General features: G+C 33.6%; 1 long non-coding RNA gene across 1 annotated transcript in view; it reads right to left on the reverse strand.

The window, feature by feature from the left end:
• Positions 1 to 7,738: 7,738 nt before the first annotated feature.
• The window catches only part of LOC138703186 (uncharacterized), a 54,130-nt gene continuing 47,515 nt past the window's right edge, over positions 7,739 to 14,353 (reverse strand). The window contains exons 4-5 of the long non-coding RNA XR_011332997.1: positions 8,721 to 8,851; positions 7,739 to 8,489 (exon numbers count right to left, since the gene is read on the reverse strand). This is a non-coding gene — a long non-coding RNA (uncharacterized lncRNA). The remainder of the gene's footprint in view (positions 8,490 to 8,720; positions 8,852 to 14,353) is intronic.

Below are 14,353 nucleotides of genomic sequence, written 5' to 3' on the forward strand. Positions count from 1 at the left end.
CAAAACATAAAATTATTTAAGGCCAAATTAAAGAAGTACCTAATTTCTCACGCCTTCTATTCTGTAGGTGAATTCATGACATTCAATAACACTTCATGAAATTGATACTAAAACTTTGTGTCGTACTAGTAGACTATATTGTAAATCTCGTCTATATATATTTCATCTAGACTTTGACTATACATTAAGATTTTATAATAGTATTAAGTTTTTTGACTTGTTCCATATTCTAGCTGTAAGCATGTATGAATACCATGGAATGTTAATAAATACAATACAATACAATGTTCCCAATTCATAATAGAATTTTCCTCATTACAAATGACACACTGAGGTGATGGTAAAATACCCAGTTTATATAAATATTCTGCCAGGCAGTTGTCAACAAGACCAGCCCATTTCTTGCCATCATTCTTTATTTGAAGATCTGAGAGAAACTCATTCCTAAATGAGCGGTTAACTAATCATTTCAAGTTGTGATACAAAAGTTGGGAGGTCGTCCATAACAATATTTCAGTCCCTTTTTGTTTCTGTATTGTTGTAGTTGTAGTTGGGTTTTGTTATGTGCTCTGCATAGGTCACATTGTAACTAATCAATTAAGGCAAAAATACATAGTTTAATATCAACACAGTAAAGTAGTCCTTTATTTAAAAAAGAACTTAACAGTTCTTCAGTAATATATAAACATTAAAAGAGCGGACAATAGAAAAGAATGGAGAATGCTGGTCTTGCAGTGAAAGACCTGCCCTTGGGCAGAACACTATGAATGAATGAAAAGAGTAATACCTAATCAAGAATAAAAATTCTGGCATTGGCATATTACACAAGAAATAGGATTTTTCGCATCACCACCCATCGTAATAACTTAATCATAGTTGTTGTGTGTTCACTATGTTGTTCTTGTACAAGTAACAGCCCCTCTTCAATGTTTTACACAGCAGGCTGAGTTTGTGTTCTGTAATATCTGCCACGGTGTGTGCGATGAAATCCAACTCATCAATTGTCGTAGGTTTCCTCAAGAACACTCTTTCCTTCAGATAGCCAAAAAATCAATAATCTTCTGGTTTAATATCTACTGATAACAGTATTACCAGAACAATCATGAAACAAATAAATCATACATGGGCAGAATTTTCAGTTGCGTGAGGCACAATATTACACAATACTTTGTTTACTAGGAGGGCAGAGTAGGAAGGAAGATTCAAACTGTGACCAGCGTCCACTTATCTTTTTTTTTCAGTAGGTTATTTTCGATGCTTTATCATCCATCATCTTAGGTTATTTATCGTCTGAATGAGGTGAAGGTGATAATGCCAGTGAAATGAGTCCGGGTCCAGCACCAAAAGTTACCCAGCACTTCCCATATTGGGTTGAGGGGAAACCCCGGGAAAAACCTCAACCAGATAACTTGCCTGGGCCACCTGGTTTCGCGGCCAGACGCACTAACTATTACTCCACAGGTGTGGACTCGTCCGCTTATCTTAATTGCTAGGATGATCAGTGGCGGATTGTTAGTAACCATTAACAAAGCATGCTATACACAGGAAAAGACTTAAAAATGTTATAATTGAATCAGTCAGTGGAATAAGAACTGAAGTCCAGAGAAGTAAATATTTCAGGAGACGAAAAAAACATCACATCTCCTAAATCATTACACCAACACTAACAAAAATTTGCATAGTTGCAGGTCATAATGCACCACTCTAACTGATAATGAACACTCACGTCTGAATTTAATAGTGTGGGTAATAAATAGGATGATAAGTGATGAACTTCGGTCTTTATTACATTGTTTTACTACACAAGTGTAAAAGACATGCGCAATAATCTGAAATAGTGAATTTTATTTATTGAGTAAGTTGTATTTTTAGAATACACAAATCACTTAAGCTAAATGACTAGAAAAAACAGGATATGACACCAATATGATTAATAATAGTACAGTGGCGGCTCGTGAATTATTAAATTCGGGGTTCACAATAGTATATGGATAACAAAGGAGACTATTGATTAAATGTTGTCCTTTTCTTATGTGTCTTTAATTGCCAATAATATAAGACAAATATTTTTAAATAGGTACTGGAAGAGAAATTCATTTTGACAAGGTCTGAAACTAAATTTAAACAATAAGCTTAATTAATATGAAGATTAAAATTCAAGTTCATATCTAAAATTTTCAAAGTAAAAGCTACTATTTGTTTCTACAATAAACATTTCCTTTTACTAAAACAATTTGATAGTTTGTACTTAAAAAAAAATAAAGTGTATTATCTTAAAAGTACCCATTAGGAATATGCATCTTTCAGTTTTTATGTCACGGCTGGACTTCGATTTTTCTTGTATCCTTTATACAAGTATAAGCTAAATATAAACAAAAGATCTGATACACAATGATACTGTATGTTAAATATGACACAAAATTAGAAAATATCTAAATATTTCACACATAATAAGACATCCTGAAGATCGGATATAAAATAAAACAATATTTGTACATTTGACACAAAAATAAGATAGAACAACATCTAAATATTTTACACACAGTAGGAAAATATATAAAGATCTGACAAACAATAAACACAAATATCTAAAGATCTAACACGCTGTAGGGTAATATAACACATATGTATGAAGCTTCGACATAAAATAAGACACGTAGGCCTAATGATCAGTTACAAAATAAGATAGGCCTAATATTTATAGATTTGACACAAAATATTTTTATAGTAGGAACATATCTCAAAGTTTTACACACAATAACACAAATACTGTATATTTCTGCAGATAAGACGACAACTGAATTATAAAAATATCCGAAAGACGAGGGTAGTCTCATCTGGCAGATACAAAAAGGAGGAGATCTTAAAATTCTACACTAAAACCATTACAAAATACAACAAATCACTTACTTGTATATTTAAAATCCTGCGAAATCATAATTTTCGTCGTCAAAGGCAAGAACTGGTCAAGCACGTCCTCACTTTCAGTGTTAACAGCGTCGTCATATGGTCCCATTCTGAAAGTGGTGACTCAGTTCTACTTCATCAGTATTCCATAACAAATCATCCTCTGGACATCCATAGCGTTAGAAATTCCGCACTTATTTTTTAAAGGATTTTATCACTGTTTCCACTTCCACTTTTTTCCATGATTTCAGCGCGAACTCATAAGTGACGCAGTACACATGTTCATAGTTTGGGGTTCGTCTTGAAGAACAGATATAAGCTACAGTAAAACCATAATACTGTGCTCGAAATTTATACTTCGTCTTATCTGTGGAAATATACGCCTTCTAAAAATTTAACACATGATAGAAAAACATCTAAAGCTTTACATACAATAGGACAATATATACAAGCATAAAAAGATTTAAGACAATACTGGGTGTTCAGTTCAAAATGTGTCTTGGCTCGCTGTATGCCTTCATGTGGCTAGCTGATGAGCCTAGAGAATTCAATCTTCCTACACTTCCGCAGCTCAGGTGTATTCATTCATTCATTCATTTATTTTATTCCATAGATCTTACATGAGCAATGAAGCTTTAAGATGTGGAACATGTCAACATTTTACATTTTTACAATTACAATTTTTACAAATTTTTATAGTTTTACAATTTAGTAATTTTCTACAATTTTTACAATGTTGTACAATTTTTTTTTTTTTTTACATTTTGGCGAGATGTAGTGAGATGAAATGAGGTCCGAGGATTCGCCAAAATATTACCCGGCATTTGCCTTTTCGGTGGGGGAAACCTCGGAAAAACCCAACCAGGTAATCAAATCAAAGGTGTTGATGCCAAGGACTCGCCATAGACCATCCGGCTTCAGTCCCACGGCTGTGGAAAACCTCGGAAGAAACCAAAGTCCAAAGGGGGATCCAACCCAAGCCCGAACGCAGCTCCGGAACAGCAGCCCAGCGAGTCTGCCGACTGAGCTACATCGATGGCTCTACTAAAAGTATACAATACATAGCCAATCAGATTATTAAATTTACAAACGCAAACGATTATTCATAAGTTGAGCTATATTATAATACAAAACAATTTAATTAAATTTAAGATATAAACAATTCAACCAGTTGTGATATACAGAAATTGATAATACATATCATGCAAACTACTTCAAATTACAAACACAAACAATTTATCAGTAGAGCTATATAGATTACTATTCAATTTAAAGCATATACAATTCATCGGCCAAAACTATACAAATATATACAATACAAAGTAGCATACTTTCATTAAGCTATACAAATTTGTGCAATTAATATCAAGTAGATTAATTCAATTTATAATCATAAACAATTCATCAGCTGAGCTATACATATTACCATTCAATTTACAGTAGGTCTATATACAATTCATCAGTAGAGCTACACAGACTAGTAATCATTTTAAGAACATATACAATTCATCAGCCAAACTATACAAACATATACAATCAAATTAGTTCAATTTACAAACTTATTTTCGTTAAGCTATACAATTCATATGAAGTAGATTAATTCAATTTATAAGCTTAAACAATTCATCAGTTGACGTATACAGTACATACAATTCATCAGTTATGCTAAACAAAAAATACAATACATAGTAAACAGATTAAGTCAATATAAAAACATATTTTAGTTGAGCTATATAAAATTGTACATGTCATTTAAGTAGAATAATTCAATTCATAAGCATAAACAATTCATCAATTGTGTAGAAGGTATGAGTATGTAGAAATTTGGTTAATTCTTTTCTGAACCTTTTCTCGTTGTTCTTCAAATCTTTAAGATTATTAGGCAGTGCATTGAAGACTGTTATACATGAATAGCGAACTCCTTTTTTAAAACAGCTTAGACTAACAGAGGGTAGATGAAGATCTGATTTATGTCTTGTATTAAAATGATGAATGTCTTGATTAGTACTGAATTTATCTTGGTTCTTAATATACAGCATCATTAGGGAAAGAATGTATTCACAAGGTAAAGTCAAGATTTCTAAGTTTCGGAAGATATTTTTACATGAGGTCCTTTTATGCACACCGGCCATTATTCTTATAGCTTTCTTTTGTAAAACAAAAACGTGTTTAGCTTCAGACGAGTTACCCCAGAATATTAATCCATATTTCATTACAGAGTGAAAATATGCAAAGTATGACATTTTAAGTAAGTTTATATCACCAATAGTAGATAAGGATCTTAATGCATAACAGGCAGAGCTCAATTTACGAGTAATACATTCTATATGCGTTTTCCAGTTCAAGTGATTATCCAATTCTAAACCAAGAAACTTTGTGCTTATAGATTCTTTGAGATGAGTTCCATTTAATCGAATACTGTAGGAAACCTGAGCACTATTGTGTGTACTAAATTTGACTGCACTGGTTTTATCAACATTAAGTGCTAGTTTATTTGCATGGAACCATTCATTCATTAGATTGAGCACTGTATTAGAAGTGTTTATAAAATGATCGTATTGTTTGCTTGAAATAATTACACTTGTATCATCTGCAAATAAAATTACTTTAGATAAATTGTTTATGGTCAAGGCTAAATCATTAATATAAACTAGAAACAACAATGGACCTAAAATTGACCCCTGCGGAACACCATGTTTAATATTTTTAAATTCTGAATAAGTAACTTTATGACTATTTGGTACATTTATTTCTACTTTTTGTTTTCTATTTGATAAGTACGATGTAAACCAACCCAACATCTCATCTTTAATACCATAAAACTTCAATTTTTTTACTAATATACTATGGTCTACACAAATGCTTTAGCCAAGTCACAAAAAATCCCACCTACATGTAGTTTCGAATTTAATGAATTTAGTATTTCATCCACCAAACTAAAAGCAGCATTCTCTGTCGATTTTTGTTTTCTAAATCCAAACTGTTCTAAAACTAATATATTGTTGGACTCCAGGTAATGATATAATCTATTATACATAACTTTCTCAAACACTTTTGAAAATGTTGTTAATAATGATATGGGTCTGTAATTAGCAATAGTACATTTATCTCCCTTTTTGTATATTGGTTTTACTATTGAATATTTGAGTCTTTCTGGAAAAATACCACATTGCATTGACAAATTGCATAGATAGCTTAACGGATGGGATAATATTTCAGAACAAGCTTTCAGAACTTTACTTGGAATTTCATCATATCCAGAGGAATATTTTGTTTTTAGTTGTTTTATCACATGCATGATTTCTGCTGCGGTAGTGGGAATAAATTTGAGACCTAAAAACTCAGTGTTAAATGCATCAGTTAGGTAACCAAGTGCAGCATCTTCTGGACAATCTTGAATGTTTAAGTTCTGAATAATATTTATATAGAAGTCATTAAAATGATTTGCAATTGATTTTGGGTTATCTATTTTACTATCATTGATTTTAATGCAAGTAATATTTTCACTCTTTGAATATCGATTAGTTTCATTTTTAATAATATCCCAAATAGTTTTAATCTTATTATCTGAATTTTGTATTTTTTCATTCAGATACATTTTCTTTGCATCTTTTATAACTTTTGTCAAAGTTTTACAGTAATTCTTGTAGTAATTAAGAACATGAGGATCATCACTATTCCTACTCATTAAATATTGATTCCTTTTTCTAGCACATGATATTTTAATTCCTTGAGTTATCCACATGTTTTTACTTTTACATTTTTTCACCACCTTGACTGGAAAACATTCATTGAAATAATTCGTAAATGTAGTGAAAAATGCATTAAATTTAGTATTAATATCAATGGTATCGGTACTATATACATTTTCCCAAGATTCATTTTGTAGACATGTATTTAAATGATGAAGAGATTCAGCATTTATAATCTTTTTTTTATTTTTAGATTAACACTTTGGAATTTTTCACTCATATTGAAAACACTTAGAATTTGTGCATCGTGATCAGACAGGCCATTGACTAATGGTACTGTTGAATAGGAATTCAATCTACTTTTATCTATAAATATATTATCAATGGCAGTACTACTTCCAGCTTGTGTTCTGGTTGGAAAACTTACTGTGTGACTAAGATTATAAGTTTCAAGAAGTAAGTTTAATTTTCTTTTACGTGAGCTTTCTGATAGATAATCTATGTTTATGTCACCACAGATTACAAATTCGGTATGTGGTTTATAAAGTCTTTTCAATAATGAATCTAAGTTAGTTGTAAATTTCTTATAATCTCCCATTGGCGCCCTATAAACACTTAAGATAATTAAATTTGATATCTCATAACCAATTTGTATTCCACAGATTTCAATATCTTGTTCAAGGCAAAAATCAGATATATCAATTTTACTAAATAATAGATCCTCTCTGATAAAAATACAGGCACCCCCTTTTTGGAAGACATCTCTACAGAAATGAGAACCTAATACATATCCATGTATAATCTAAGAAGCAGAGAAGATGGCTAGCAAGTACAGCGTTCATTCTGAAGAGTACGTGCCGATACGTACGGTAACGCCAGTAGTGGCAGGAATGTGAACTGTTTGGAAATACGTACTGTCGGGATATGGGGAGAGGGTTAAGACGATTACTTACGTATTTGTTTACATTAACTTCGACGGTCAACATGGACACGGAGCATTTGATTTGTGTTGTGGAATGTTACCGTACGCAACCGATGATAACAAATACCCTGCGTACGACTTGCCGGCGCAAAACACAGTTCGAAAGAGGTTATGGTAGCACACAGACAGTACAGACCGCCATCTGTTGCTACGACGTTCAAGTTATACCCTACACGTTCTCAAGTTCAGATTGAAGAACGCCTTAAATAATAGGCAACTTCTCTAACATTTAAGCTGAAACTCGCTTCAAATCGGTGACCCAACAACAGTGACGTCATGACACACTTTGAAATGAACACCCAGTATTTAAGAATTTGGCACAGTAAAACAATGTTCATGTACAGTTTTGGTATAGAAAGTCGATCCTTCTTTCTTTTTTCGAAGCAAACAAATCAATCACAGTTTCATTAAAATTAGCAATGTTGCTAATCATGCTTTTTTCAATAGAAAGCATTGCTAATGCACTTAACTTTCCTTCGGTCATGGTACTTCTTAGAAAGGTCTTTATCATTTTTAAGGTTGAGAAGCATCTCTCGGCCTCAGAAGTTGTCATAGAAATTGTAATAACAATGAGCAATAGCTTGTAAGTCTCTGAAAATGTATATTGTAAGTTATTTTCTATGAGAAATTGCAAAAGACTGACAGCGCCACTCATATTCCTAAAATCCGATCTTCTGTAGATAATCTGCAATTCTGTTTTAAGGCGATCCTTTTCCAGAAGTTCATAAACATCTATTATTTCTTCAATTAGTTCATAAGGGAAGTGTTTCTCATATTGTTGAAATTTTTTGGCATCAAAGAGACACAAGGCAGAAAAGTGAGCAGTAAAAGAAAATCTTCTTTTTGCTTGATTTGCATTGTTGTCGCAGACTTCCTTAGCTGCCACAGTCTTATTAATGTAAGTAGACCTATTTTCTTCTTTTTTTTTTTTTTTTTGTTGGCACCTCCACATTCTCAACTTCCATGCTTACTGCCTCCATTCCCTCTCTTTCCTTCTGCATTGCAACAACATAAACTGGCACAGATACGTAGACGACATACTAAAACTATACAAAGGAAACAAAAGACAGATTGAAAACCTACACAAACACATAAAAAAAAAATACACCCGAAACTACACTACACTAATGTAAGTAGACCTATTTTCTTCTTTTTTTTTTGTTGGCACCTCCACATTCTCAACTTCCATGCTTACTGCCTCCATTCCCTCTCTTTCCTTCTGCATTGCAACAGCATAAACTGGCACAGATACGCAGACGACAGACTAAAACTATACAAAGGAAACAAAAGACAGATTGAAAACCTACACAAACACATAAAAAAAAATACACCCGAAACTACACTATACACTAGAAACAGAGAACAACAAATCCATAAATTTCTGAGACATCGCAATAACAAATACAGACAACAAACACAAGTTCAAAATATACAGGAAACCCACTACCATGGTAACACATACACAACACCTCCAATCATCCCACACAATACAAACACACAGCATTCCGATCCATGATACACAGACTCATCAACATTCCTATGAACTAGCAGGACTATAAGTAAGAAATACACACTATCAAATACGTGGCATAGGAAAATGGATACAACCCCAACATAATAGACAACATCATAAGAAAGACTAAATGCAAACAACACTAACATATGAAAACATGAACACATACAAAACTGCATCATCATTCAAGGAACTAGAATACAACATAGATCTATGGCGAATCCTCGGCCTCATCTCGCCAAATATCATCTCGCTATCACCAATCTCATCGACGCTAAATAACCTAGTAGTTGATACAGCGTCGTTAAATAACCAACTAAAATAAAAAATAAAATACAACATAGAACACAGAACACACTACAAAAACATCTTAACACACAGACAAGACATCACAAATAAATACAACTTAACAAGAGTTTACAAACTATCATGCAACAGCAGTAACGACTTCTACATTGGACAGACTGGAAGATCATTTCAAACACGTTACAAAGAACATATCACAGCCTTACCAAACTACACAACAATTCAATCTACGCAGAACACAACACAAACTCCAACCACAGCTACAGCAACATAGACAAAGACATGAAAATACTACACATCCAGCCAGAAACTTGACGTCCACACCTGTGGAGTAATGGTCAGCGCGTCTGGCCGTGAAACTAGGTCGTCCGGGTTCGAATCCCGGTCGGGGCAAGTTACCTAGTTGAGTTTTTTCAGGGGTTTTCCCTCAACTCAATACGAGTAAATACTGGGTAACTTTCGGTGCTGGACCCCGGACTCATTTCACCGGCATTATCACCTTCATTTCATTCAGATGCTAAATAACCTAGATGTTGATATAGCGTCGTAAAATAACCCAATAAAAAAAAAGAAACTTGACACCCTAACAATATGAAATTTATAAGCATACAAAAACAGACCCACACAACATCCTGAACACTCAACTCAATTTCAAAACACACACAATCACGAACACATCCCACCACAACAGGAAACCAGAAGATAGCGCAGGATTTCCACTAGACTTTGGACAATGAAGCACAAGACTTCGAAACTAGTCAAGCAAGGTAAATCCTAAAGATTAACACAGTAAGGAAGTCGGAAATTTAATCATAATTAATAAGACATGTGAAACCAGTTTTAATGTATGGCAGTGAAGTTCTTATATCAATACAACTTAACGAAACAGAACCAAGCTAAGAGGATAATTACATGTAGTGTTAAATCTGCCCCCACGCAAATAAGTACTGACAATATACGTACAATAAGGTTAAAAAAGAATGGGCTGATGACACATGTCTGAGTTCCAGGAACAGAACAGTGCGCATGGCGTCGCCTTGAAGCTCCAGTTCATGTAAGTGTGCTGCATTTTGTTCTAAAACAACTGAAGAGTGAAATGGCAATAAAATTGATAAATACTAAATCTATCAAAATGGGGTACAAAATTTACCAAAACGAAGATGAATGAGAAAGCTACGTAATACGCCAGATTAAAGTATGAGCCATTGTAGCATAGGTGGCTTAAACATGGGTCTAAACGAGATAGCATTGGTTGTAGGAGGTTCGAATCTCGGTTAGTCTTAGTGTTTTACATTACAAAATTACCATGTCGATTGAATATTTAGTACATAGCACAACCCGTCCCCTGGGCAACACTACTGTCTTAATAAAACTGTCTGCATTTATATCTCATTTATAGCTTTTAAAAATATGTTTAACTACAACATTAAAACATGTTACCATTGTAAACATTAATTTTGTTCTATTTCTTTTAATAATGGCTATACTCAAGTGATACTGTTTACCATTCTTCAGTTTAGCTTTGTTTTGTTTACCTATATTCTTCACAGGGAGTGTTGACAACATTTGAAAGCCAATTTTCATAAATAATAAAACAATATTTGAAATAATAATAAAAAGTAGAGTGATATGTTATAATAATATATAACATATTGAATGATCGTCCACCTCTGCTTCAGCATGTGGACGTGAAGCCAGCAGCCGGCTGGTCAGTCTTGGCCCTTCATGGGCTATAGTGCAATGGATTTACTTTACTTAATATATAACATATTATATTGATATTTCATATTCTTCATCAGTTATATGTCAGCCGATACCTGCAGCCGTTTAGGTTCTTGAAGCCCCTTTTTGGGCAGACATGATATTGCAAACATTAATTGGGGCCTACATATCGAATTAAACCATAAAATTTTGCATGGGGACTAGAGAAGGATAGTTCGTCTTTTTATTTAGATACATATTAAAATTATTTTACTTTAATATGTGTTTTGAATATTAACTCCAGAAATAAATTGTATTTTCGTCCAAAAACACCCGTGACACGAAGTTTTTACAACTCTCATAATGTTGGATCATTCACGTCTTACAAATGTGTTATGACAAGAGAAGAGAATTCTATTACAATGAGACAATCTTCACTCAGCGATTATGTGGCTTGATCTGCGACATTTCTCAACAAACAAGTAGAAATAATATCATTATCAACATCGTCATATTTTACGACACGGATTAAGTAAAATTATTTCAGTTTCAAAGTGGTTTAATATTTGTCTGATCAGCGTTTTCTTGGACGCTCTATGTTTCTCCTTTCAACTGGTTTGTAATAAAGCAGTTTACCTTATATACTTTATATGGTACTCCAGGATTCTATTCATTCTACGTGTTGTCTCCATTTATTATTGTAATCTTCTGTTTATTGAGATATAATTATAATTTCCCTATGTAGCATGGCTGTACTTATATAATTAATATCACATAAAATTATTAATTTCTGCAAAGTATAAGAGTCTGGGAAATTATTATTATTATTATTATTGTTATTATTATTATTATTATTATTGTTGTTATTATCGCTATTATCACGGTTGTCATTATCATCGTTATCATTATTACTATTATTATTATTATTATTATTATTATTATTATTATTATTATTATTACTATTATTATTAAGGTGATATGGTGAACACATGAAACTGACTATAAATGTATGTATGTATATATTTGTATGTATATATTTGTCTTGTCTTTAAGCAATATACCTTTCGGTGAGGCGGCACTTCACAATATTAGCATACAGTGCCGTCTCACCGTTTTACACGCCTCTCGTACAAGTCAATTAGGACATTACTTTGTTTAAATTTCTTATTGCAATTCTTCCACTAGTCTTTTTTTGTCTGTCATCAATTCATCCCCTATTTTACTCCTAATCATCATGATACCAAAAATACTGTAACCCCCTCCTGTATGACACATTTCCCCTCACTCTACATCTCTAATTATTTGCACTTTTCACTACTCACTTTTCCACATTGCTACTTTTTAGATCTTAGTTTTCTTTTCTCACGATTTATTTCCCCTCCACACCATTTCCTTAAGTCATACTGTTTTTTCACCTTCTTTTCCCCTCTCCCTTCATCACTGCTCCCTGAACTATCTCCTACTTGCATTACTCTGCTTCTCGTCAGCCTCGATTTAGATCTTAGTTCCTTCACCCGCTTCGGAATTGCTCCCATCTGATGTCCACTATTTCCATTCGCTTGCATTGAGGTCTTGTTCTGCTCAGCTTGTTGAATGCCAGTTTGCGTCACTTCTGTTTCATCAGTTGACATCACTGCCTGCTTTCCGGAGATCGTCACTGAGTTTGATACGTTTGCATTTTTCTCGTGTACACTCACAATACTTGTGTCACTAACCTCGCCTTTAGCTACGATATTCTTGATTTTTTCTTTCAAAATTTTTCTGTTCCTTTCCTTTTCTTCTGAGCCTACAATCGGTTCCTTTAATGTTACTAAGCACTCCTCTACACTAAAAACCAAATTGTTTATCTTAATTTTGTCCTTGATGAGTTTCGCGAATTGTCCATTATTACGTGCTGCTTTAAGAAAAGGGATTAGAACTCTTCTTCTACTTCTCACTTCGTAGCTCCAGTCGTCATCTATTCTGATCGTTGTGTTCCCTAGCATTCTTCTATTCTTCATAATCCTCTCCTTCGTAACCACACTCTTAAATTTTACTAATATTGGCCTAGCTTGTTCTGAATGTTGTACTTGCTTTTTTCCCATTCTAAATGCTTCCTGTAATTGTCCATCGCTCACGTCCATACCAAAACACTCCCAACACACTCCTAATATCTTCTCATATGTATCGATACTCTGTTCTCTATCTTTTTCTTCCATACCGAAAAATAACAAGTTTTTTCTCCTCTTTTCCTCTTCAAATTGATCCCATTTGCTTTTCAGAATTTCGTTTTCCAGTTGAATTTCTTCCATCTTCTTCCTTAGCTCTGCCATGCTCTCCTTCATTACCATTAGGTCTTGTTTCACTGTACTGTCCTCCATTTCACTATTACGCACACTTATTCACCAGTTTACATAGGTCAACGCCTCTACTACACGTTACTATCTCCTGACTTGCACAAAGCAAACCGACTTCCTCTGCAACTTGCTTAAGACTCCATGAAACTGACTATAAATGTTGTTTACTCATATTTGATGTGCTTCTGATTTTCAAAAAAGCAAATAAACTATTAATTTTGTACACAGGCTAGGTCGTGCCTAATAATAGCCCACAATGATACTTGCATAACTAAGTTTATTAACAAATTCCACTAACATTTGTCATTAAAAATATAAAATAATACAATACGAGAAAATCAACTCTACCAGGAAGCGAACTTACACCTCTGGTTTCGAAATCAGGAACATTATCCCAATGCCACACCACCTCGTTGCAAGTGCTGCATTGCAGATGGGTCGCTGTCAAAGACTCAACCGGAACAAACAACACAGCATTGCCTTCGAACAAAATGAGTTTGCTTGTGTGAGCCTGACTTAAAAACGTTACATTTAAACTGCCAATTGTACCTATTAAATACGAACTTGAGAAACGAAGTCTTATTTTGTTTGAGAAATTAAAACGAATTCCAAAGAATGCTTACTAGGAGGAACTACAAAAATTCTGAAGGAAACTCAAAACACAATCTGGCTTCTTCCAGAATATTTAAAAATTACGAAGTAAATACAATGTACAAACAACTGAAAATATAGAAAAACTTCTATTCCCAGAAATTAAATGTGAAAATGAACTGATACAATACATCACTGCAAAACATGACATTGACCAAAAAAAAAGGTAAAGGTATCCCCGTAACATGCCATGAAGACACTTGGGGGGCATGGAGGTAGAGCCCCATGCTTTCCATGACCTCGGCACTAGAATGAGGTGGTGTGG

The sequence above is a fragment of the Periplaneta americana genome, chromosome 7 (genome assembly GCF_040183065.1).
Source record: "Periplaneta americana isolate PAMFEO1 chromosome 7, P.americana_PAMFEO1_priV1, whole genome shotgun sequence".
NCBI classification, from domain to species: domain Eukaryota; kingdom Metazoa; phylum Arthropoda; class Insecta; order Blattodea; family Blattidae; genus Periplaneta; species Periplaneta americana.